This window comes from Cydia strobilella, chromosome 1 (assembly GCF_947568885.1).
Source record: "Cydia strobilella chromosome 1, ilCydStro3.1, whole genome shotgun sequence".
Classification (NCBI taxonomy): Eukaryota; Metazoa; Arthropoda; class Insecta; order Lepidoptera; family Tortricidae; genus Cydia; species Cydia strobilella.
The window spans coordinates 12,838,974-12,866,402 of NC_086041.1; the positions used below are offsets into that span (position 1 = coordinate 12,838,974).

General features: G+C 34.6%; 1 protein-coding gene across 1 annotated transcript in view; it reads right to left on the minus strand.

The window, feature by feature from the left end:
- Positions 1–27,429, minus strand: part of LOC134746210 (aryl hydrocarbon receptor) — a 135,660-nt gene that overhangs the window by 45,651 nt on the left and 62,580 nt on the right. The window contains exon 2 of the mRNA XM_063680540.1: positions 11,147–11,337. The gene's annotated coding sequence lies outside the window, so the exon portion shown is untranslated. The remainder of the gene's footprint in view (positions 1–11,146; positions 11,338–27,429) is intronic.

Below are 27,429 nucleotides of genomic sequence, written 5' to 3' on the forward strand. Positions count from 1 at the left end.
GCTTGGCACCGACTTTAAACATATCAGTTAGAAGCGTAGGTATATAAAAGGGATAATATTTCATTGTATCCTTTTTGAAGTCGGTTTTCTTTGTTATGATTATTTTTATGAAAATCGTGTAAAACATAAAAGTAAAATGTCACCTTATAGGTACCTACCTACTTTACATTTGCCTTTTATTTTAGTTTAAGGGTGGCCCACCACAAAGAAATTTATATCCCTGCGTACTTATATTAAATTAAATAGCAAGTGAGTTATATTCATAATGATTAGCATAAACTCATTACGTTACTTGGTCGGGCGTAAATTACTGAAATATGTCATAATAAAAAGTTTATCCATGGCGCTCCCTCCAGGGTGCGTTGTTACATTTATCTATAAAAATAACTTTTACGCTAACTGTACTTTAACATGGAAATGCGCTAAGTTCAAAGAGGTGTTTTAGAAATATTTGGTAAGTTTTATTTTCAAGTATCAAGGGAAATACGAGTAATGAGCTATCCTATGAATATTGATGGTGCAAGTATGTGATCTAGGGTTTATTAATTTATTTGTTATGTGAAATTAATATAAGCCGATTAAAATGTTTTTTCGGAATTTTCGATCATTTTTAGGGTTCCGTATCCAAAGGGTAAAAACGGGACCCTATTACTAAGACTCCACTGTCAGCCTGTCCGTCTGTCTGTCACCAGGTTGTATCTCATGAACCGTGATAGCTAGACAATTGAAATTTTCACAGATGATAATAATATATTTCTGTTGCCGCTATAACAACAAATACTAAAAAGTACGGAACCCTCGGTGGGCGAGTTCGACTCGCACTTGTCCGGTTTAGGTATTGGTTTTTAGAGTAATTGTTACGGCAACAATTACTCTTATGTAAAAAAAGTTTTGGCTTTCGTGGCTTTAAGATTTTGTGTTAAGGCCGTTCCATCGGTTTGCCGCTATCTTTGTCACATTTCGCAAGAAAGAACGGGAAAGAGCATACGCGCCAAGTGTAATTTTTGATCGAATTTTGTCGGTTTTTATTTATTTTAAAAACGTTACCTTACAATATCGAAATTCTAAAGCTATGAAATTACTATTTATGTTAAGATTGTTATTTCTTCTTTTTTTGTTTATAGTATCACATAATAAATAACCGAGTAAAGTAGGATTAAAAGTCCGAGTTAGAGGTTACTTTTGGAATTAATTGTATCGAGCGAAGTGTCATAATTCGTTTCTCGGAAGCTATGTTGTTAAAGATAATATAGTCAAGAACTACATATATTTTTTCCACGTCTACGAATATCAACGCCTCTTAGAAAAACATGGAGATTTTTCGCCTTCTAGCTCAGGGAACCGCCTTAAAATCTCTGAATGAAATTCTGTTTAACAGTGTTAAATTTGCATTTTTTTAAAACATGAAAACTTTTATTCAGCAGGTGAAGTAAAGTTAATGGTATACATACTACTTATATGTTACGGGTAATGTTAGAAGGTTAATTAAACTCAAGTTTACCTGGGCAATACTAGAAGGTTAAGTTTAAATTTAAGTTTAACTGGGTATACCTAGTTTTACCCGAGCCTTTTGGGTGAAGTCCGAAAATTTAAACAACATTTATCTATATTCGGCGTTTACCCGTACACATCTAGATGCCCAGCCAGTGTAGACCTAGGTCTAGGTCTACACTAGCTGGGTAATGTTAGGTGTTGCTTCTGACGTTACTCACCCAGTGTTGGGTAGACATATATGTCCCTATACGGGTAAACGCCGAAAACCTACAAATTTATATCCAAAGTTCGGGCTGCTATTTTGGGTGGAGCATCCACCGCAGCCACACCTACCACCAACACTACTCTCGCCGGTCGGAAGACGGTCATTTCTTCTCGCCCCAGACAGCCTCCTGAGTACAGTCGGCCACAGTTGCAGCGCCCGCGCACACCACCGACGGCACATCCAGGCGAGAGTACCTAACCGTAAAGTAGATAGGATTCATTTGTGTGAATTTACGAATAACCTACGACCCTACTAGAAATAAAGATTCGCTAAATCTCAATCTTTAAGTTAGCTTCTTATATTTTAATCAAATTTATTTGTTGCACGAATCTAGATGTTTTTATTCCGCTTCTTATAGTTAGAGGTCTAGATTACAACCGTGACACTGGCTTTCGGGCTTTATCCAAAAGGCTTGGGTAATACTAGATATACCCAGGTAAAATTAGATTTACTTAAATTCGGGCTTTATCCAAAAGGCTTGGGTATTACTAAGTATACCCAGTTAAACTTAACCTTCTGGTATTGCCCGTATCATTTATAATCCGAAATTATATACATTTGTGTTGTACCATTTGAAGTAGTAGAAATATTAGTAGTAGAATGTTGGGAATGTTTTAAGTTAGTTAATATGTGTAAATAGTAAAACAAAGCGAGAACACTTGAATGCAATGCTTGTGCACAATCCCTAAAATGTGTCTAAAAACCAACTGTCACTATTTATAGTTTTCTATTTATAGGTAGTTTATTTTTAAGTTTAGTTTATAATTTAGTTTGTAATTTTTATTTACACTAAAATGCCTTATTTTAGTGTAACTTTTTATTTATTAAACTGTCACTTATTTATACATATTTTAATTCGTTTTCCGTATAAAGTTTATCGTTTTAATATATCTATTAAGTTTATGTTTATATACACACTTATCAGCTTATGCACACTTATTAGCTTAAGGCTCGGCCGCCAACCTCGATTCCCTACAACTATATAGGTGGTGCGCTGACGTGCCCAAAATGTACTCGAGTATTTAGCAAGAGGATAGGGTACGTGAGCCACCTAAGGGCGCACCAGAGCTACACGCTAATAACGAGAATTAAAAATTGCCCACTCCAGAGCACACAGTCACTGTGGCCGAAATCGGTCAGAAGAGCATCATCATCATCATCATACACACTTAAATTGAGATTAATTCTTAGGCGAAGCAATATAATAACTTACAGGATTTTAACTTGTACACTGGAATTACAGATACGTGAACGTACCGTGAGCTAAAGCTTGAAGTATTTATTACGAGTTGTAGTATAAACGTCGTTGATATTTGTGAGCGACGCTCAAACAACCAAGTACCAAAATATTTACCAAAATACTGCTCACAATTTGGTTAAAATATAATTTTACGTAGCGCGTTCGAAGACCCAGGGATGTATACTGAGTAGATATCCCCACTTACATAGACATTACAAGTGTCCTTAGTGTTGAAAAGTAAGTAGTTTCTTAATAACATTTGATATATATATATAGATAGATAGATAGATTTTTATTGGTATTAATTTAGATTCAAATGTCAATAATTTTCAAATGTACATACCTATAAATTAATAATATTGGATTTCAACTTCATTAAGAAAAATTATAACAAAAACATGAGATATAATTCTAATTACACTACAAAATTACACAATTTATTTAATCCAATCTACCATGATCACATAAATTCTCCAGGAACTCATTTACTGAGTAAGTATTAGGCCATGTTAGTGCTATAAATTTTGAGCTTACGAACAAAGGCACATTCTTTCGTAACTGTTTTGATTGGCTCAGGTATTTTATTATATATTTTAGCACCCATTACACCAAGAGACTTACCGGTTTTCTGAAGCCGATATAAAGATTCAATTAGTAAATTAAAAACAATTTCGAATACATAACTTCAGAATCAGTATAGTCACTATTTAGCAACCCCTTAAAAAATATTGCAAAAAAAATGTGTTTAGAACATTTATAAAACGCTTACCAAATCAAAAAGAACGCGTCAAGTATAGTGAACCATTTGCAAACAAGTGGCACAGTGAATTTCATGGTGGCAAGAACAACTTAACATATTATTTTGCTAGTCAAAGCCAAATAAGGTGCATGTCTAATTTATTTTTATAAATGCATAAAACCTAAGTTTAATCGTAAATAATTTTCGCTTTAACAGCTCAGTGTAAATATTTTCACTTTTACAGGCTACCCCGGGTCACTGCCGAAATTCTGTCACGCAATGTAGCCATTAAGGGTTGTTTTCCCCCACCCCCCTTCCACCCCTTGTCGGCGAATTTTACAAACTACCCTGCGTAATTTTGTGGCCCCCTATACCCCTAGCTTTTTATGCGAACCCAATTGGTTGGTGTGTTGAGAGTTTTTAGGGGTAATGCAGTTTTTGGGGTCGTGATTTTTGGGGTGACTTGCTTATGGATTACAGGACTAGTCTTGAAACGGAGTACCAGCTTATGTACATTTTTTAAACATTTATTTACATAATGAGTTCGTTCAGCGTAGTATTTTTGAATTTAGTAGTAGTAGTATTTTCATAATAAATTAGATAGTAATAAAATACCAAATTGCGTTATTGATATAATAGTTATGAATACCTACTTCTAAATATTTTGTAATTTTAATAGCACTTTTTACTTTTAAAAGTGTTCTACTTACAAGGCTGTTATAATATATTTTCTAACGTAGTCGGCTATAAATAAGCTCAATGTGCTTACAAAGTCCCGGCCGAGCTTTGTTTATACTCGCGGAGAGCCCGCCCCCATACAGGGTGTTATTAAGGCTTTAACCGGATTACACGCATTACAGACACGTTTAATGTAAAGTGACGTTTTAGCTTTTATATTTTGGTGCGGTCAGAGGAATAAAATAGATATTAAAAAGGCCATTTATGAAAATTAGTTTTGGGGTTTTTACTTATGGAACATAAAATACACTGGCCCGTCTAAGTCGAAATTTAGTGCTTGAAGTAAAAATCAAGAAGTAGGTATAATTGACCGAAGCATTAGCTAAGGTCTCCGTTTTGACTCGGGCAAACTGCTTTCGTGTGTCCGGATATTCTCCTCCACAGGTCGCAATTCTCAACCGATTCTCGTGAAATTTTGTGAGCTGGTTCAGTAGTAAAATATATTTTTTTCGTTTCATTTTTTTTGGGAAATGTTAAAAATGGTTGAAATTGGCATAAAAAGTCTTAAGCACCATTAGCGTCTATGGAACTTAAGACCATTGCGAGTATGCTGATACGCTGTGATAATGACTCAAAGAAGTAAGTATTTTTTGCTTTTACTAAATGAGCAATTCTTGTATATTTATATATTTCGGGGATCTCGGAAACGGCTCTAACGATTTCAATGAAATTTGCTATATGGGGGTTTTCGGGGGCGAAAAATCGATCTAACTAGGTCTTATCTCTGGTAAAACGCGCATTTTTCAGTATTTAGATGGTCTCCTAGGTATTGAATTTTAACGCGACGTCTACAGCTCACAGAGCCGCTAGTTATTAATATGATATCTATGAAAAACAGGAATAGGAAATCGGAGATTACCAAGAAATTTTACACTATCAGTATCGATATATATAACATTAAACAGTCATAATATGTCAAACAAACCAAAATAGTCGACAACTGTATACAAAAAAACCATAGCCCGTGCTAATGGTCCAATGACAGTGCGCGAACTGCGGAAGGCTGCATACACCCGTTCCATTATGTGATATAAGTGCGCTCTGTAACTTTGCCTCAATCAGCCATCATGTAAACGCACTGGTCTGCATATACAATTTTTAATACATGCAGATATACAACGAAACTAATATGATGTAAATTTCAAACAACCTGTGCTTCCCGCCCTTTTACATAAAAAAACAAATACGTACAGTCACCATCAGATACTCGTATATCGGAGCGGCCAAGGTGCTCACAAATATCTGAACACGCCTCTATTGTCAAGGCGCTAGGTGCGTGTTCAGATATTTTTGAGCACCTCGGCCGCTCCGATAAATCTAATGGCGACTGTACAAAGAACACATAAAACCTACAGCGTTCGTGCGTTAACGTTATCGTCAAGTTAACTGACTCCTACGCAGTTTAGTTAAACGTTAAGGCACCGTTTAGTTTCTGTTTTATGAATGTGTTATAAAAACTGCTAATTTATGATTTCTTTAACACGCTAACTTTAAGGTTGCTTTGATTACAAAGCTGTGTTTCACTTTAAAAATTACTCATATGTTTGTATTATACAGTCAGCTGCAGAGAAAAGGTACCCCCTCCCTGCATAGAAGTTTGTATGGAAAGGTGCTAAGATATTGGTATTAGTATTTTACATACGATTCACTTTTACTAGGCCTGGTGAAGATGGGCTGATTTGGAGCTTATGGATAATATATACAGTAGCTTATGTTCATATTTATGCGACTGCAGATTAAAAGTTTTTAGTGACTTCTATGCGAACGAATTCGTGGAATCTACATCTTCTTACGATGTATACGATGACTTTGCTAGCTAGTCAGGTGTAAAATTCATCATCTGGGTACCGTAGGTAAATACGTAGGTAGGTACATTCGTTCCATCCATCGAAGAGTCCCTTGTATGATTATCATATCATAAAAGTTTTTATCAACTTTAGCGTAATAAACAGTATCACCTACTTGTAGATGTGTAAAATATTGCTGTTATATTCCAAGTAATTTCAAGTTCGTTAGTGGAGCTTATCAGATGCTAGCTAACCTTTTTCAGATTTTCAAAAACAATTATCCTTCAACCGATAAGCTTCACCTGTGACAAATTAGTAACTTTCCCACATATAGCCAAGCAACAATAAGCTTTATGTGTGTGCTCTGAAAGTACATTGTAATTATGGTAGCTATTGGTGAGTGTTTCAGAAAACAATCGAGTGCGATAAGGGCAATCCATCATAGTGACCACAAATGGATTTTTTACACCGAAGGTTGAGTAAAAATTTAGCTACGCGCAAGAGAATGGTCAATATGCCTTACCTACAGGTAAAAAGAGAATTACAGTACAGGTTCCTCGGTTTATATTTTGTTATTATCGATAAGTAAATAAAAAACAGTTTTTTCAACTATAGTTTTTTTTTTAAATATACAGGGCGGAAAAAATTAATTGACCCTGGAAAAGGAAAGGAAACATTGTGGGAAAGTGCCTTAAAACCTTAAGTTAGCTCATTTTACTTAAAGGAAACATTCTTTTACTTTTAAAAAGAAACAAAATTGCATTCAAATATATTTTTTAATTAACTTAAGCTTTTAAGGCACTTTCCCTCCAAGGCCCATAATTTTTTTTCACACTGTATATACTTATAATTAAATTAGTCATCTGCAGTGTTAATAAGTCTCATGATATCAGTAATTATTAAATAAATATTCACTCATTGCTACATATTTGCGCGTATGTATTTTAATGTCATTATTCACCACATTAAAAACAACCCGTTATTTTCTGTATCTAAATATTCAGTTTTTCTATTGTTCTGCGTAGCCAGATATAATATTGAGGCATCGTAGTTCGTAAACAAACTCCGCCCCTCGGCAGTGCCTAGCACGAGCGACTCCGTATCGATCCCATGCTAATACCGCTATTGATGGTATTGGCTACAGCTATTTGTGAAGTTCCGGATCTTTTCAGGAAGCTCTATACTTTCCTATAGCTCCTATAAACCCTTTATTGACTAGTTTCTACTAGAAATAACCTAGGTGAGGAACATGTGTGATATATTATAAATTGTTGTTGGTGAGTTTACTGAGTTTGCGAATTGTTACAGAATTTAATTGTTTTATTGAACATAGACACACAAAAGGCACGATATTTGATGTCAGCAGGTTACAAGACAAAATAATGTTAGCTTACGGAGAAAATAGTGTCGTAATATCACCTTGTATATTTTGTTTTAAGGGTTAGTATTTTAAAAGCAAAAAAGTTCTCTGGCGTCTGAAGACGAAGATAACTATTTTCATAGTCATGTTTATTTTGCCTATGCATGAAATAAAGTATGTAGGTACATAATATAATCATCAGTCTCGAGAATCTCACGCCTCTCGCTGTTCTACTTTTACTCAAGCACTTAATTATACTTTTCTACATTTATATATTAATATACAGACCCTAAAAACATTATTACATTTACGAAATTTCGAGAAGGTACAAATTTACAAGCTACCGGTATTGGTGTTCGGCGAACTAGTGGCGCCCCGTGGCGCGCCTCGCTGCCGCCGTCAATGCTTCAACAGTCGCTTTCGTTAGAATTACAAGCTGTTTTCGGTACTGATGTTGTCAAAAGTCTTAGTAATTTAAGTACCAACACCATCGATTTATCCAACTCATTCACCTGCCAAGCAGTTCGGCTGTGGAATGCTCTCCCTCTGCCTATCAGACAAGCTCAGAGCAAGCTTACATTCAAAATCAAGTTGCGTAAGCATTTATTTGAGAACATTCGCGACTAAATGTCTACGTGATGTCTCACACTAGGTACATAATTATTAAATATATGTATGTTTATTTATATATATATTAAATTTGTATATATGTAGGTATATTATTATTTTCTTTATGGATATTTGTGTAAATATAGTATCATAGTAGTCTGACTTGGATCTTTTTCATATTTACTCTTTACAATCCTGCACCAAACTAACTGTCTCTGTTTAGCCCAATGGTTGACTGATAGAGAATGCCTTAAGGCGTTAAGTCCGCCATTTGTACTCTTTTTGTGTAAATTTGTGCAATAAAGTTTAAATAAATAAAATAATAAATAAAAATTTATCAAAATCGGTGACCAACACATATGTGTTGACTATATGTATAGTCATAATGCAAATGTTTAGATAATTTCCTTTTCTTGGAATTGTATATTTCCCATATTTTACGCTAAAATCTCATAACTACAGTTCATAGCCAGGCCAGCCTTTTTATAGTAAATAAATACATTTATTAGTCCCAATTCAAAAAACAAGTTGCAGATATCTCTCTAATAGGAGATTCCGGGTTCGAATCCTGGTAGGTAAGGGCGTTTATTTATGTGTTTATCACAGATATTTGTTCCTAAGTTATGGATGTTTCCTATGTATACATATAAGTATTTAATTTACTATTTACATATTATATATATCGTCGTCAAGTACCACAAGCCTTATTGAGCTTACTGTAGGACGGGGTTGACCCAGTACACATTGATGTTTATGTCGATTTTATAATATTTGTTTATTTATATAGGTCTCAGTCCATGTCCCTAGGCAAACCTAGGTTTAAATTATCATTTAAATATGAATCAAACCAAAGTCGTCGCTAGACGCAAGTGTGCCGCCTACTCAAGATAACTTTCAAACAATCAGGAGACTGGTTTGCAGGGCCCCCAAATGCAACATCCACTGCAAAATTTTCATAGTTCAAGAAATAATGTTATGCGTATAAAAATAAGCGGTTTTGACTTATTTACAATATAAGTGGTGGTAATTGCTATAACTGTTTCAAATTTTAGGTATCTATGTCAAACGGTCTCTGAGAAAAACGCATTTAACTGATTTGCAAGACCGAAGTGATCAGATGTGTTCCGTTTGTCAAAACAAAGTTTTGCATGGAACACTAAAAACTGAAACAACATCGAATTTAGGTAATCTCTCTTTCATGTATTACATTGTTACATGCAGCACAAAGGGACCTTATACTATGTGATCTTCGAAATTGAAGCAATCATATTTAAAATTAAAGTGCAGAACCCGTGCGAAACCGCCTTTTCATACAAACGTTGTCCTCATTTTCCTCTGTGGATATTACCATAATTGAAAATATTTTGACACAATTGGTTGTATATCAACCACAGATATGCCCCTACGTTTGTTTTTTTTTTAAATTATTGATAATTATGAGCATTTTAAAATTTGTATAAAATCTTTTTCGCTCCTAATTTTTACAATAATCAAAAAATCGAAAAAAGTCAAACGTAGAGGCATAGCTATGGTTAATATACTTTCCATAATGCCATTATCCAGAGGGAAAATTGAGGACTACGTTTGTATAGAGAAGCAGCCGTCTCCTTTTCTTTTAATATTTGCCGAAATTTTCATTATTACATCCAGTATAGGTACATGAAAATCATTTCACTTCCAACAGTACAGAATAACTGAAATAACCAGTCAACATTTCACGTCATCGGTTCCTTAAACCCCTGCTTACCCCATAAAGCATGCTGCGCCCCCTACTGATTTTTATATTCGATTCTTGTACGGTATAAAATTATAAGGCGCATCAATAACTCACAGCTGATATATAGGTTGGTAGCGGACGTATGCAAATGTAGTTTTTTTGTATTGACGATTTACGCGACCAATTACTGATGTCGGCCTTATTGATTTGTATTATTTTATTCAGTTGTTTTTGATGTAGCACAGTTCTGTAATTTCTAGTGCCAGAGTTGACATAAAGTATTGAATAATTTGTCATAGTCGGGTAAGAAACGGTCCTAAGTCGAAAGTATCAACCAACAAACCTACCAAACATCGAAACAAAGGATATCAATGAATTCTAGTTTCAATGGCCCGGTACTAATAACTATTTTTTGCTACTACCGATAAACAGTAGCCGCTGAATACTTAAGCATTAAACGTATCAAATAACCGGGTAACTTGTAACATCGACTTCTACGATTATATCAAAATCGACTGTGATATCGGTTACTTTTACACAGAATCGAGAACGTACATTTATTAATATGTGTTGTAGTAATAAAATCAGCTGACAGCATTAAATACGTGTAGGGCATCGCATTTATTAGTAATCGATACATCGGTCGGTATGCATATCGATTATCGATTCTAAGCCAGATTACGCGCTGCATGTTAATACGTGCCTGATATTGTAGTGTTAAATTAAGAGCAGTGTCTTGGAGAAATGCGAGCGAATGCTTTGCACTAGTTAGTTAACTACCTAAAGCTACATACTATTATTATCCACTTTATGACTCTAAAAACCCATACAGCGATATCATATGGTAATAGGATACTTATCAAGTTGCAAGAAAATCACTCATATTTCAAGGTTTTTAAGTACTTGTCAGTGCATTGAACAATTTCACATGGTCCAGTGTATTCATTTAATATTAGGTAACTCCTAAAAATTAGATTTCCTTCAATTAATATCACCTGGGGAAAAAAACTTGCCCTTAAGTTTTTGTGGGTCATAATAAAAAAGCCGGTCCCGTTGTTGCCGGCCGGGCCGGTCCGGTAGTTGGCTGCAATGCGATATGCTTTTCGACATGCAGAAGCCTCATACATGACATACATCAAGCCATCTTGTAAAGGATGTTAGTTTAAAAACGTTGACAAAATAGCTACTAGCACTAACCTTGAAAATAACTTTTAGTCCTTAGGTAGCTGACAGAGAGCCGCAGGATGGAGAGGCGATCCAGCTTGCTGAGGATGTTCTGCTCAAAAGGCAGCAGCGACGCCAGCGTATCCAGCTCCGCGTTCAGGCGCTCGCGGTGTCGCTTCGAAGGGTTACTCTTCGTCACGCCGTCTTTTGAAGGGGGCTTGATGCTGGGAAAGAATTCGTATGTTAGTCCTCTGAATTACTTTTTAATTAATTATATGTATAATTATATACAAAAACCGCATTGTGAAAATAGAAGTTGTTTTTTTTTATTTTTTTTATTAAGCAGAATAAAATTGGCAATAATAGGTATAATATTAAGTAGTAATTTAAAAAAGTTAGATATTAGAATAAAATACCGCAAAGCTATTTTTTTTAAATTACAGTAAATTGTCTCATAAATCATCGGATTTGTGCACGATCTGACTTTATAGTGCACCCTGTGAGGATCATCGCTACTAGAAGTAGGTACTACAATTTCGTTAATGACATTCAATGGCAGTTAATATACTGTACACTGTACCTATCTTCGTTCGAATTAGGCATATTCAGATAAACTATTAGCTTGACTATACGTAATACGTTTAAACTACTGAAGTTTTAAATACACCACTAAATTGTGCCTGCAGAGGGTTCTGTTTAACCCCATTATTTGAAAAATCAATAATCTGGCGACTCAAACTGTAACAGTTTTGTTCGAGAAAAAATCGTTTACTATTTTATTTAACTTTTACTATTTTATTTAGCATTTGTAAACCTTTTGAAATATATGTGGATATGTAGATTTTATAACGTTCTTCATTTTTTATTGAAGTACTTTTAATGTAATAAAGCGTTTAAATAAAAAAGTTAAATAGATAAATATTTATATGAGATTACATAAAAAAATATGGGACATAAATTAAGCACAAATTACATATATTATGTATATTCTGCCTTAAACGTGAAGTTATTTTCTATCTCACATTATGTCTCGAGTGTAAGCTTGCTAACAAAGGTAATTAATACGAATTCCATATCAGTCATATTTCGAAAAGGCTATTTAAAATGACACATCGGTTTGTGGTCAAGGAACAGTAGCATGGGGTCGCACTTCAAAATAACCAAATTAACTTTCCAGTTGGGTGAAACCTGAGACGTATAGTTGATTCTTATTTTGTAGGCACTACGGTGGGCGGGTTGTTTAGTGCACTGTAAATTAAGTTGGTGGCACTTAGCTAAGCTAACTAGAGCTTGGTCACGCGAGGCTACTTGTTAGCATAAGTTATACTTGGATAAGGAGCAAGCTTGCTTATTGTGCTAAGCTTTTGGGTAAAAATTGTGCTATAGGAAGTGAATAAAGTAACGCGACAATGTGTTCTTTCAGGCTGCCCTTTTTACCTTTTTTATGCCCTGTTCTCAAGGATGGGTAGCATGTTAGGTACTCAAACTACATTATCTATCCGACAGTGTCTACTTCATCCCTCTTTCCCTAAATTTGTATTGGTATATGTTGGATCATTGAACTATATTCGATTATGTTGATGACAATTTTCATTTATATGTATTTATATAAATTGTATGGCACACAATACGAGTACTTAGGTATAATAGTGAACTAGACCAATGGTGAACCTTGCAATATGACATTTACTGTTACTGAACGATATTGTCAAACATAGACGATTTTTGAACTTCCGACTGATATGATGATGATGTTCAACATAAACTTTTAAAAGTGGAAAAATTACTGCCTTGAGTGAGACTTGAACTCACGATCGATCGATAAACTCCAAAACTCCAGCGCTCAGTAGCAATTTTTATATTTTTTTATTATAAGCTTAATAGCATTGTTCGCAATCGTCTCTGCTTGTTCAAAAAATAATTTATGTTCAACATATTCAAAGACAGTTACTCATACTCATACTCATACTCATACTCATAATCTTTATTGCATATCACATTGTATCTTAACCTATACTTAACATAGAATCGTGTACAACATGACACCCTGTAGGGCACAGCAAACAGTTTATTCAAGAGGAGAACGAGGTTTTTGTACAAGGTTATATAATGGGTACTTTATTAATTATAATTATTGGTCGTGAAAAAATTCATTTAATGTATAATAGGCTTTTTTAATTAGGTGTTCTGCTAATTTTTTAAAGAATTCATTGTCGGACTTGGTGTTTTTTATTTCGTTACTAATTTTATTGAATATTTTTATTGCCATCGAGTTAGGACTTTTTGAATGTAGTTTTAGTTTCGAGGGGATAACCTGCACCAACTTATTTTCAAACCTGCTGGCGTAGCGTCGGGGTAGGTCTGAATGTTTGGTATAAAATTGAGGGTATTTTTTTACAAACTTACATGTTTCCAAAATGTATATTGATGTTAAGGTAAGTATTTTTAGATCGATGAAGTGGGGCTTACTACTTTCCGGTATATGTATGTTAGCCAAGATTCGAACACATTTAATAGTAAGCAGTTAAGGCGGTGTTGAGGTCGCATGCTTTTTTTAATTCGCATAAGGCATACGTGAACTGGGACAATTTCGTTTTTATTTTTGCTACATGCGATTTCCAATTAACATTGCAGTCAATTTCGAACCCTAGAAGAGGAGCGGTATCAACACATTCTAATTTTATATTATTGAAGGTGAAATCTATGTTAAGGGGGGTTTTTTGATAAGGTCTAAACTGTAAGATTTTTGTTTTTGAAAAGTTTACTTCCAAATTGTGATCCGAAAAATATACATAAAATTCATCAATGACAGCCGCAACATTTCGATATTTATATATTTCTCTAAGATTTTCACGTTACAGGCTGAGCCTAGTGTGGGGATCATAGTACTGCTTCTCTTGGAATGCTAATTTCTTGAAATAAATATACTTTCAATTTTTTTTAATCATTTCCGATCAAAATTATTGATCATTGTACACAAATTTGCCCTATAAAATTATGAGGAACCGACCAAGGCAAAAACTCAAAACAGCTCAACCTTCAATTAACAAAATAATTTTCAATAGTAATTTTAAAATTTATAATGAGAATTACCTGTAAATATTATTAGTAAGGAATAGATATTTCGCTGAAACGCAATAAAATAAAATACATCAATCGAAAATAATTGTTCTCTGGATAGCAGGTATTGACGATTAATAAAATTAGTGCAATGTTTCATATGTATTTAACAATAAATAAATCGTAACAAATCAATTGACCCTTTAATACGGGCTAAGTTAGTCGGTAATCTATTTTAATTACGGTTTTTATGTTGAATTATTTTGGGTGTAGACAAAGCCGTATTTGCTTTTGTTAATTTGTTTTGAGGCTCGCATTAGTTTCGTTTAAATTAGTTATACGAATAGGGAAATGTTAGGAGACGCGCCTCAAAATTACCTTTATGCCTAATACATAATATTTATTACGCAATTATGATCTTTTCGATCCCATAATTCGTTAGTACCAAGGTATTTCGAAAAATTAACGAAATGAGGTTTACATAAATAAATAAAAAAATCCCTCCATATCAAAGTTACTTCTGGTTACGTGTCAGCATAATGAAATCTACGTATTTATATACATTTTTAGTTCAAATTAACAACTTTGGTAATCGGACAAATAACAACGATTACATATACCTAAACTATAAGACCAGTAACACATTCCTGCGTTACGGGAAGCAATTGGCCGTATTTGACTTTCCGCCGGTGCGGCAGCTATCTGCGCTTGTCTTACCCCCCGTGCGGCGGTGTTTTTTCTATGTTTCCGTGTGAGTAAGATAAACTCCCGATATTCTTACTTTAAGTATATTCCATTTCATAAGGAAAAATGTACGGTAAGTATTTTTGCGTAACGCACTGAAAGGTAATTGTTTTTCTTTGCCTGACCTGTTTGATAGAGAAAGATAGTCTTATAGCGATACCTTTAAGAGGAAAGAGAAAATAGTGCCATGCTTTGCCCTTATCACCGACCGGGTGGCATCATAGTTAGGAGGCGATGGCAAAATACCGAAATTTATAAGTGAAAATAAATCCTGAGAATAAATCCTATGCTGCCCCAATTTTATGAATATTCTTTCTCTTACCCCCGGTCGCTCGGTGGCGCGTCTGTAACATAACGCTCAGTTTGGTCATAGTGCTGTGCATTGTTCACGTTTCCGCGTCGACACGACATTTTATTAACGCTACAATTCAAGACTATGACATTTATATTGAACATTACCTACTCTAAAAGTCCGATCTTTGTTTATAATTATATGAAGATGAGTATTATTTGTTTTCATTACGTACAGACACGATGACGATAATACATATTGTGTCGATTATCGATTCTTTAGTATCCCATCACTTGTGTTATATATGGCCTGTGCGGCAAGGGAAGTATATTCCCGTAAAATTAAGGGTTCTGAAAAATGCCTATATTTTTTGAATTTTGTACAGATCCGCGGGCAACGGCAGCTGTATATACACAAGGATATAGTCTATTGATCAGAATGTTTTTATTTAAAATCGATTACATTCCAGGTCTGTAGGGACCTTTTAAGTCAGGACATGGTACGGGAAAATGTAGGTAGTGCTGCAAATCTGGCTTTCTCTATACGGGAAGTATATAACTCGTAAGGCACTGGCAGTAAGTTTGGGTTTTGCGCTGCCGCATCGAATATTGTAATCTAGTCTATATTCAATCAGATGAGGGTGCCTAGCCAAGATGCCAATCGTTTACGCTCCGTAGTGAATGAAACGCAACTGTCTTTGTCGCACTAATAAGGAAGAGTGATAAAGAGAGATTACTGTATCGTTCGCTATGGAGCAAACGATTAGCATCTTGACTAGGCACCCAGATCGGTAAGTACCAAGGAAGACTAAACGTACAGTTTTTTTTTGAGTTGGGCAACTATGTCACTAATATCTATCTGATAAATTGTCTGCGCAAAAATTGTGCAGATATTAGTTGCATTAACTAGAATGTTATTTAACGTTACAAAAGTATATACACTCGTATAACTAAAATTTATAAAACATCAGCAATCCATTTGCAGGCAGATGTACTGGTATCCTTAATTGAACCGATAAGTAACATTGTAACTTCTCCACACATTTCCTTGTTAAAAATAACTCCGTACATCGGGCATTACTCATCGCTCCCCGCCGTTTTTGTTGATTTATTCAAAGGTGGGTATCAAACGGCGCAAGAGTCGCCCTTTGATAAACTTCGGTACAATTTGTATCGATGTACCTACCCTGTTACATTAGTTACAGAAAATACACCTTACAGCAATCTCATTACGGTTGGTTTTAAGGTTTGAATAAATGTCAAGTGCGAGTAACGAATAAATCAATGACCGATTATTTCTATAAATCGTAACTCGATTAAGTTATAATCGATGGTCGATTGTGATAGGTTGTTATATCGTAGGCCGCATTGTAAGTAAATGTAAGTAGGAACTTTAGTTAGTTTAATTATAATGTTATTCGATTTATTCAAATAAATTTTGAAGTATTCCATAGCTTTTCGGGTGGCGGGGTTTGTGATGGTATTAAACGGATAACATGTTTTTAGAAAGGTGGTAAAGTTACAATAAATTACTTTATTGAACAGTTAGTTACCCAATGCATAATTATATTGTTCTCGCCAAGTCAGAGAATTTTCTGAGATTTCGCCATTTATAGAAAAATAATGTTTAAGATAAATGAAATATATTATTTAAGAGTTTATGGCTAATAATTATATTTAGAAATATTTCTACAGCAACCAAAACAGCAATTGTATGATGCACAATAAATCTTTTAAACATTATTTCGGGTAAGAATCTAGGGAAAACAAGCCTAAGTACCTACTGATAATTTAGATTTGAGCCCATGCATGCAGAAGTGCAGTTAAAGAGGCCAAAAAGATTTGGATAACGTTTTTTAAAAGTTCATTTTTTACAACAATAAGTCTCATGAAATTTTATTGTAAATATACTACCAAAATAAATAAGATTGAACATTATTATTATGTGTCAAAGTCGTTTGATCTACATGTGTAAAATTCAATATTGTATCATTAATTCTATTACTATAATAAATTAAATATTTGTCTTTCTCTACACGAACTTCACTGCAAATATGACAGTAAAATAGTATGACAAAGATGGCTTATATATATTACGGGTAACATTAGAAGGTTAAATAATAAATAAACTCTAGTTTACCCTGGTATAACTAGTATTACCCGAGCCTTTTGGGTAAAGTCAGAAAATTTTAACAACATTAAGTAATCTGTATTCGGCGTTTACCCGTACACATCTAGGTCTACCCAACACTGGCTGGGTAATATTAGGTGTTGCATCATCACTTCTGGCATTACCCTCCCAGTGTTATGTAGATGTATACGGGTAAACGCCGAATACAAATTAAAGTGATTTAATTTTCGGGCTTTACCCAAAAGGCTTGGGTAATACTAGGTATACCCAGGTAAACTTAAATTTACTTAAATGCTACGGGCAATAGTAGAAGGTAAGTAAGTAAACACTTTATTGTACGAAAAAGAAAGGAATCATGGTTACATCAGATAAAAGTATTACAAAGGCGAACTTATCCCTTATCTTCCTTTAGGTTATATCTTATATCTCCTAGGTTTACTTAACCTATATATCCATAACAGTTAATACATACCTATACATATATATTAACTGTTATAGCTCATCTAATTTATTTTACTGATACCTATCACTAAACATTAAGTACAAAAATGTTTAAATCTTTTGGTTTTTGATATTGTCGATTCATTTCTCTTAGATACAAACCCTAAAATTACCAGCCATTGGATCAAAGACCTTTCTAAACGGTTTAAACATTTTAAAAGTCAAAATGGTTTCGAAATGATCGAAACAAAGTGTTGTAAGTTGCTCTTTCTCATATTTAAGTGTAATTTCGAGTCTAACGAACATTTAATCGAGCGGCTTAATAGTACCATTTCGACTTAGGTTAAGAGGTAGGAGCAGCAAAAAAGTGAATTTATCAATGACGTCATAATTAAAGTATGGATTAATTAAATTATGCTTAGACATTTGTTTACAATTATAAAATAGAATAGGTACTAAAATTATTATTTTCGTTATCTAGTTGGAATCTGAACAAATTGCTTGTGTTTTTGGGCCCTGATGTTTATTTACAAAGTGCAATGGTCTCTAGTCTAGGAAATTAATAGTATTATAGTTAATTAGAAGATCAACAATGTATATAAATTGGTTGTTCCAGTATGCGATAGGAAGTATCGATATTGAATTAAAATTGTATTGGTTCGAATTACTTAAAAGTATAAGGCGAAATATTTCCCCCATTTAATGACCAGTTTTAAATTTAAACAAAATTTAATTCGCTACTACAAAAATCAACACTAATGAAAGGTTTGAAATTCCACATTTGAAAGCATACGCTTGGCACAGCTGAAAAACTCGCTGGTCGGTAGGGTCGTAGGATGAGTTGGAATGTCGTGCAGTACATGCCAACTCATCCTTCGACCCTTTTTGAACAATGGCGATCACCTATCGACTTCCTCGACGTTTGCAGACGACGTCAGTGTTAGTAGGCCGCTACAAGATGTTATATTTTTGAAGAACATTCTGACAGGAATGCAGGCGTAGTTAGATGCTTTAAATGATCTTTTGTCACAGGTTATTTCTTAGTCCATCCCGTCAGTCCTGGGTCAACGCAAAAGCCAATGTCAGCTATACATCGATACTCTGAGTGTCGTCCGGCCTGACGTCACGCCACGCATCGTCTCGTGCGGCATGCGCGGCTCGGCTCACGCGGTCTTTCGTGTCATAGGGCCACGCGATCCGGACCATTCAGATCCGACTCTGAGACGAACCGACTGATGCTCATACGGAACAGATCTAAAAAAAATTGGATGGCTCCAGGTATATCTAAAAAATATATACACAATTTAACGTGTTAAATGTGCGTCTTAGAGGTGTAGAGAAGGCATGCCGGACATATTTTTTATGCAATAAGTATAAGCGAATGTTCGCAGCTGAGTTACTTAGTTTAAAATATATCATGCAAAAAATCAAGCAGAACGTACTTATATTGAATTGTGATCATCAGGCATCGTAAACTGCGAGCGAAATCCATTGAAGTACTAGGGTTGTTTTCAACTCAAAGTACGTCATTTCAATGGATTTCGCTCGCAGTTTACGATGCCTGGTGATCATTTATCTTCAGGCAACAAAGGTTTATAATTTTATAGGTACTATATACCTTACAAACAATGTACATAAATACCTATATAAAATATAGTATCTTAAGTATGTACTAATTCTATTCTGGCGACATGGCTCCGTTAAGTAATCTTATCTGATTAGGAAAAGGACCATGCACTGCCAAAACAACACGAGGCTCTTGGGCCAGAAGTCTGCTCTCGCGGTTAACAATAATATAGCTCGTAGTACGAACTGGCACAAAAACACGGTCATCTTTTGCTGAAGCCTTTCAAATTGATATTAAAATAGTATTAACACTTCGAAAACGTTTCAATGTCAGGAATGAACCTGCGAGCATCGCGTGGCGGGCATATCTGCCCTTCCTATTCGTGACTCGCGCCGTTTACCCACTATAGTAAGTTAACGGTAGTAAGATTTCATTTCACACGCATTGCTTGGACACGTCATCGTCATTGCTAGTACCTATGTAAAATAGTGGCATGATATTCTTAAATGTTGAAGGTTGTATTTGAAATATATTTTATGTTGATCAGATAAATATTATTTTCTCTTTTTCGGCGAAAAGGCATCCTCGCGTTTCCACAAGCTATACAGCCAAGGTAGCATAAATTTCATACTGATAACTGATTTGAAGGTCTCCAATGACACTCCATTTCTAATTCTTATACCTAATTATAATCAATATCATCTTACCTTTTTAATCCATGTTTATGGGGTTTGGCAATACATTTCATGTTTTGAGAAATATCGTTTTACTAAGATATAAGTTCAGGTGTTTGTTACCGACGCCATTGCATTCGATAGTTGTGGCCGTGAAAAAATGATCCGGGCTCTTTGATCGTTTCGGACGACGTCGGACTTTTTGTTATTAAGTACCTATATTCAGTAGGCCGTAGCCAAGGTGACAATAATTTATCAACAAACGACAAACTTAAAGTAATAATCAATTGTTTGTCACTTGGATAAGCTCCTAGGCCATTTCTTATAACTTAATACCTTTAAATCCTCCATTAAAAACTCCTAATAATATTGTCTTTGATTACCGCGATAGTTACTCATGAAATAAAACTATAACCCCCCTATAACCAACCTTATGAACCGATTTTACATGTATAACTAGCCTTAAAGTTATTATGGTTCATTAGTGTTGTATGTGGGTACTTTTGCACATTGTAGTTTTTCCTCAGTCACCCGTTGACCACGAACGCTGTAAAGGGTTCGAAACGTCGGGATTGGGATTAGGACGGAAATTCAATATACGCGATATAATCCGATTTCATAGTTTTATTTCATGAACTTCTTTTAAATCTTATTATAATTCTTCCTTCATAAAGTAGGTATTTTTCTAATGACATTCCTCGCGAGTGTAGCTTACGAAAACCTCACTTTTGAAAATGGCAGCTAGGCAGCCAATTTTGGGGTAATTATATTTTTTGGTTGTATATTTTGTATGTGAGTAATAAAGTATTTGAGTATCTTAAGTAATACAATCTGGTGGGATGTGGATTATTAATTGGTGGATTTAATTTCAGCATCTTTTTTCAGAAAATCAGGAAAAAGTTTCTAGAGCGAAGCTAATTTAAAATAACTTTATGTTATAATTCAATTGAACCCACTCAAGCGCAGCCAAACCAAGGTCACTAGGCGCCGTCGTAAAAAAGGAAATTAATAAAAAAATGTTACGTCACAGACCCTATGTTTACAAATGTGCCGGTGCCAGTGCTATAATTATAATCGTATTAGGGGGTCGATGGCCGGCCGGGTTAAGGCCGCTTTGTTTTAGAACTGTCCCGTTGTATTAAGATTAAGGGACTGTCTTCAATGTTAATTGTAATATTTTTTCTGGGAATTTAGTTCAGAGACAGGTGAGCAAACTGAATGTTAAAGGCTAGTTCAATATTATGTTAAAGACACAACCTAATCCTTGCACTTAGCTGGACAGAGAATAATGTACAAATCATAATTATGACTTCTGCAAATGATTCTAAAGAAATTACCCAGTTACATCATTTTACATTCAAGACATTTTGTAATAGGATTTTTCCTTTCTACTTCACCTACCGACCTAACTTTACAGGCAAGGAATAGTTCATATTTGCTAACAAATATCCAATGAAATTGGAACGAATTTCAAATATGCCGAAGTGAGTTCGAAGCTATTGTCTGGTCAGAAACTGCATTGGACAGATAAAAAATTAATTAATATTGGATAGCACAATCGGATTAGGACTAACTTCGAAATGTCTAGAACAGTCCTGAAATTTGGTGTGTATATAAATTAAAGACTCTTTTTCATGTCCATATCATTTGACATTTGGGGACCTCGAGGAGTCGCAGCCATCTTGGAAAATGTGTACTATCCTGGAGAAATTCGCGTTTTACTCTAAATCTACGTTCTCTGTAAACATATAGTGTAAGGCAACATTAAAGCTTATTAAATTCTACACAAAAAAGTCCCAGATATCTTTGCGGAAAAAATACATCGTTATAGAAAATACTTGGTGAATCCAGATTTAGCGCTTTTACCCTTTCAGGGGATATTCTCTTAATAGGAAACTTGGAGGAATATGAATTCCACTTTTGTTTATACATTTGTACACGTCCTACCCCAATTCAACATTTAACTCGAACACTTACAGCGTGTAAAAAGCGCATGGAACTTAGGTACGTAACTCAGATAAGACGGAACGTTTTGTATAATATTTTCTGAGACAGATTAGGATATCTAGTTTATAGCACAAAACAAAAAACTTTTTAAGGATCTTGTCAAAAAAATTGTGAAATATACTCATCTTAGAAAAGGTCATAGAATAGATCATAACTTTTTGCGTTGTTACACTATTTTGCGATACTATTCGTAAGACAATAAAACGCTGCCAATTATAAGCTTCCAGGAATAAGACGCAGTAAAAAAATTCTTATCAGAAAACAATAATTACCCCGACCGCATATATTCTGCTCTGCGTAGATAAACAGCATTAACAATACTAAGTTTTTAAGGTTAATACGTCTTTCTTGTTATCACGCATTATTCTTAACAATCGGCTATCGAATAAAAAATCTGCAAACAATGGAGTAGGAATCAACCTTCAGAAGAGTAATTGAATAATCATACCAACATTTAGGACAAGGGAACTGTAAAGAACTCATCTGCTTTAAAGCGCAATTAGAAACCAACCTTAACTAGCTATTAATGCAATTTAAATTCATTTGAACACAAAAACATATACGACATCGTGAACCTGAAACGTCTTAACGCCAGAAATAGTTATGTGAATGTTCCATTTTAGCCTTAATTCGCTGTACATTAAGGGTTATTTTATCATGTTTAATGTGATCTATGATTATGAATTTTAACGTTGGATGCGAGTTCATAGTCGGATGGGCATATATGCCACGCAAAATTAAGTATGCCAATATGTACGGTTGATCGCACTCAGCCTTCATCGGAATGACCATTTTCCGTCGATTTTTCTTACGGCTTATACTTTTCTACATGCGTCAAGGTCTTTTACATGGCAAGTTATGTTTGTTATGTCAGTACTGTTTATAGTGTTTTTTCGGTTTTGATCTGTTAATTTAATAAACATTTTAAGACTTTTTTGTATCTTTTTTTGTAAAAACTTAGGCAAATAATTGACTAAACATCAGCTTTACAACTTATTTTAACTAAATGTATTTACGATTTTACGAGAATGCATCTACCCGTGGCCGCATAGCCAACATGCCAATCGCTTACGCTCCGTAGCGATCGAAACGCAACTGTCACTGTCGCACTAATATGGAAGAGTGAGAGAGAGAGACACAAAGTGTTTCGTTGTCGTAGCGATAGGGATTGTCACCTTGGCTAAGCCGGTAGTATAGACTGTTATCGATCGTTTCACGCTCATACTACTAATAAACATGTGATATAGGTTAGAATGTCTACCTACTGCTGTAGCTGGAAACTGGTTTATCATTATCACCTATCACTGGTTTCTATACAATAGCAGCAACAAGATTTTTTCTATGGCCTCCTTAGATGTTGTTCACTATATGGGTACGAGTATCTGTGCCATCCTGCCGTCTCTGCTCCCTTTTGAGTGTACAATACTTTTATTATTTTGTCTAATAAAAAGAGTATCAATTGTCCCTTACCTGTCATTAGTGCCCGGCATTATGAATCATTATATTCATTATCAAACGATTTTGATTTTGTTGATATTTTACAATTAGGTAGTATTTTCCTTGCGTTGGTGTGGTGAAAAATAGTATGTTTCAATCGATGGCAATTTTTTTTACCCTCGTGCCTTGAAACCCTCGCAATGCTCAAGATTACACTTTTCAAACCAATTGGTTCAATTTTGGAATCTTTTACTTGCTCGGGTATCAATATTAGCACGAGCGGTTAAACAACAACTTTGCCCCCTTGTAAAACAAATAACTATTTTTATAAATAATGAAGCTTACAGAATGATTTACAGTTTAAAACATACCTTGACGGTACACACTTACACAGATACAGCTTTACATATGGAACAGCCTCGTTTGGATCGTTTAAAAAGCCGTTCCAATCGTAATAGCACGTAATAGCAAAAATCTATGCAGTTGCCGGACTAATCGGGCAATTTGCGGACAAGGGCCGCGATTTGTCGCAATCACCGTTGTTGCTTCACTGTTATGTCAACCATCATGACCCGTAGGGTTCACGTTATGTAGTGACTCTGTTTAAGTGTTTATACAGTGAGCTGAATTATATACCTTTTCTCATAGACATAATATGCGCTTCCACTGTGCAATTCGCCACACGACTGAACGCGCTGGTGTAACTAAATGCGATTTTGACTCCAATGTATCGGGCCCATTCGTAGTGCTCGTAAGGCCAGTCTTTACGAAGTAATATTATATATTGATTTAAACTTTCACGATTTTTACTCATTATTATTTACAACGACGGGACTTAATCGCGTACCACCACCACGCGAGACCACGACAACGCCGTCCTCGAAACGTCGGAGGTAAATTTAATACTTATTTTACGCGATTAAGTCCCGTCGTTGTAAATAATAATAATATTATATATGTATATGCCTTTTCTCCGTATCCAATACAACCTCTAAAATACAACATCAAAAAGAAAATACAAATATTACTAATACCTATTAACATACCCATGTTACCTACTTAATAGGGTAGTTGACAAAATGTTATTAATGATAGTCGATCAGGTTTGTTTTGAGGATCTGTATGGGACCCATTGCCTTAAAGCAATACATAAGTCACAAGTGATAGTCAAAGTCTGGCAATCGCACTTTACTGACGAAACGCTCCTAACAAAATGGCAATACATCGTGACGTCACGATGTAACGTCTCTATTGCTTAGAAGCCGTTTAGATTTATGGAAAATAAGGAAATTGCGATTTTCTCGGTGAAATATTGCGTTTATGTATATTGTTGCGATAAAATATATTTTTTATACAAATGTAAGGAATCATAATGGTACCATTTTTTTTTCCTTTTTGGATGTGTTAAAAAAACTAATTTTGAAACAGGTATTTTTTTATTAATCCCATTTTTTTATTTCCTATTTATTTTATAAAATAATTTGATTTGTTTCCGAAGTTGTAGAAGCCAGTTGGGAGCAATGTTTGCTACTGTAGTAAAATATTTTTATGTAAATTACTGGCAACTTTTTCTATACCTACCTATACATATAGAGAACGGACAACACATATAGAAGCGCAAGTATCCAATGGATAGTGGATACACGTACGGAACGGGACCCTTATTTCTGGCTTTTATATTACTTCGTAGTTTGTTACCGAGTTGCGCAATTTGTATCTCTTTCCTCGATATCCAAACGAAAATGACACAGATACTCAACGCAAAATAAACTCGCGAATTGAATTACGGCATAATATACTGTTTTGAACTCGATTGATTGAAAATTTGCTTACTTATTATCAATGGTTAAATATATCACAATAAGCTTAACGAATTTGTTTGCCGACACTCATTGACCCCATAACCGCTAAAGTGCCTTAAACACCATGTATAATCGCCTTAGCCCGCGGATCGGGTTCCATTTGCACTACTGTATTTGCCCCGGCCCTCTTCGATACCGGTCCAAGAGTTAGAGATCCGTAACATACTATTCTGAAGGTTCATCAGAATATTAAGGCACAAGTATCATAATTTGCATAGTGACTAAGATCAAAAATATGTTTATATGTATTTTATATTGATTTGTCCATATTTTTATATTTTACTCTTTATCCATGTTATAAACTAAGTTTAAATATAAGTTTATAAACGAATAAAGGAAATAGTAGGGACTACTTTGGCTTTTCTAATGCTGAAGATTTATAGCATAGGTGAAACAAATGTCAAAAATCTTTTCCCGAAAGATATGGATACATTGGATACTGTAAACTCTTTAATCCTTATCTATTGTAAATATGTAGGTATAATAAATAGAAAAATTATTTTTCGGGTAGGTATGACTCATATAGAAATAAGTAGGCTTTTTAGTTTTAACACAGGTATTTAACGTTTTAAATCAAAATAAAAACTAGATATAATGATTATTCAAAAGTTACTTACAGTGTCTGTGTCAAGTGCCATGGTTTAGAGGATCTGGTATGAGTAGGTTAGATATCATAATTTAGCACAGCCTTTGTCTAAAACAGCTAAAGATTTATATAAATTAGTTAATTTAGGAATTAAGCGAAGGTAAATTTGTGATTTTGATCTGTAACAATGGGGGTGCCATAATCAAATATGATAAAACCCCTTTATTAAATAGATTAAAAAAAAAAAGTTACAATCATAGTTACTCGTAAATCGGTATCTACGTTTCTTTTCAACATGGGTTAAACTGACTAAATTCAGTATTATACGTCAAGTTGGGAATTTATAATAAATTTATAAATTTCGAAATACCTAATGTGTGACAACAAGCGATGAGCAACAACAGAACCCATAAAAACATGAATGTAATACTTTTTATTGGTTCGTATAGCAAATCGAGCGTTACAGTCCGTTCTCGTTTTGTCGGCCATCTTATTTCTTTTTTTCGGTCCGTGCGAAATTGAGAGGAATTAATTAACAAAGAATTTCTCGTGGATTAAAAGATAAATTTGTTTGTTGGTGTCTTAAGTCAATTATTTTTCTTGTTAGGCAATTTGGCAGACGAAAAACCATTTAAGGTGTATGTTAAGGGAGGTGACAACTATTTTTTAAATAGATTATGGTGATAGCTGTCATGTCTATACAATTTATAACTTTAACGCATTCATTGCCAGGGGGCGTGGCCTAGGAACAAACTTGTATGACGGTGAACGCACATGTGCGTTGGGGGCAGTGAATGTGTTAAAACGCGAACTCGCGAAATTGTATTGTTATGACAGTAAAGTTCCCCAATCTATTCCAAAAATACTATAGCGACCAAAAATTTCACACCACTTGCAGATTTTAACCATTCCTTTCAAAACTCAAACAATTTCATAAAATGTGTTAATATCGGCGTAAAGAATAACAATGTTTACCTTTAAATAGAAGTATATTTTTTACACTAAAGTGCCTCAGTTATCTTAAACATTAGGGCAACAAAGTTAACAAAGCCACATTAGGGCTCACGCTAGACAACGTCCATAATGTTTATGTTTATTTGGGGTCGCCGTCATCGAAAACGATGAGGAGGACTATATATTATCTTAAACGTGCCAGAACTGCAAAATATTGCAATTTCTTGCATTCACGCACACTAACGTTCCTAAAGTCAGTCAGAAGTGTTAGTAGATTTGAAATGTTATAGTAAAGTTACTTAGAGGCTGCAAGCGCATTAAATGGTTTTTATTGGAAAAATTGGAAATACAATTTAAATTATTATTTGAGACATTGACAAGTCACTTAATAACCAACATACATATTCAGACAGTAATTCTTATGTTCTAAATAAATATCAGCTAGTGACGCTGTTTAGAGTTTAGAGTTTAGAGTTCTAATCCCGACGATGCCTCAATTTTATTTTCATGTGAAAAGTATTTTTATACCGTTATTCCTTAAGATATATTCTCTTACCCTGTA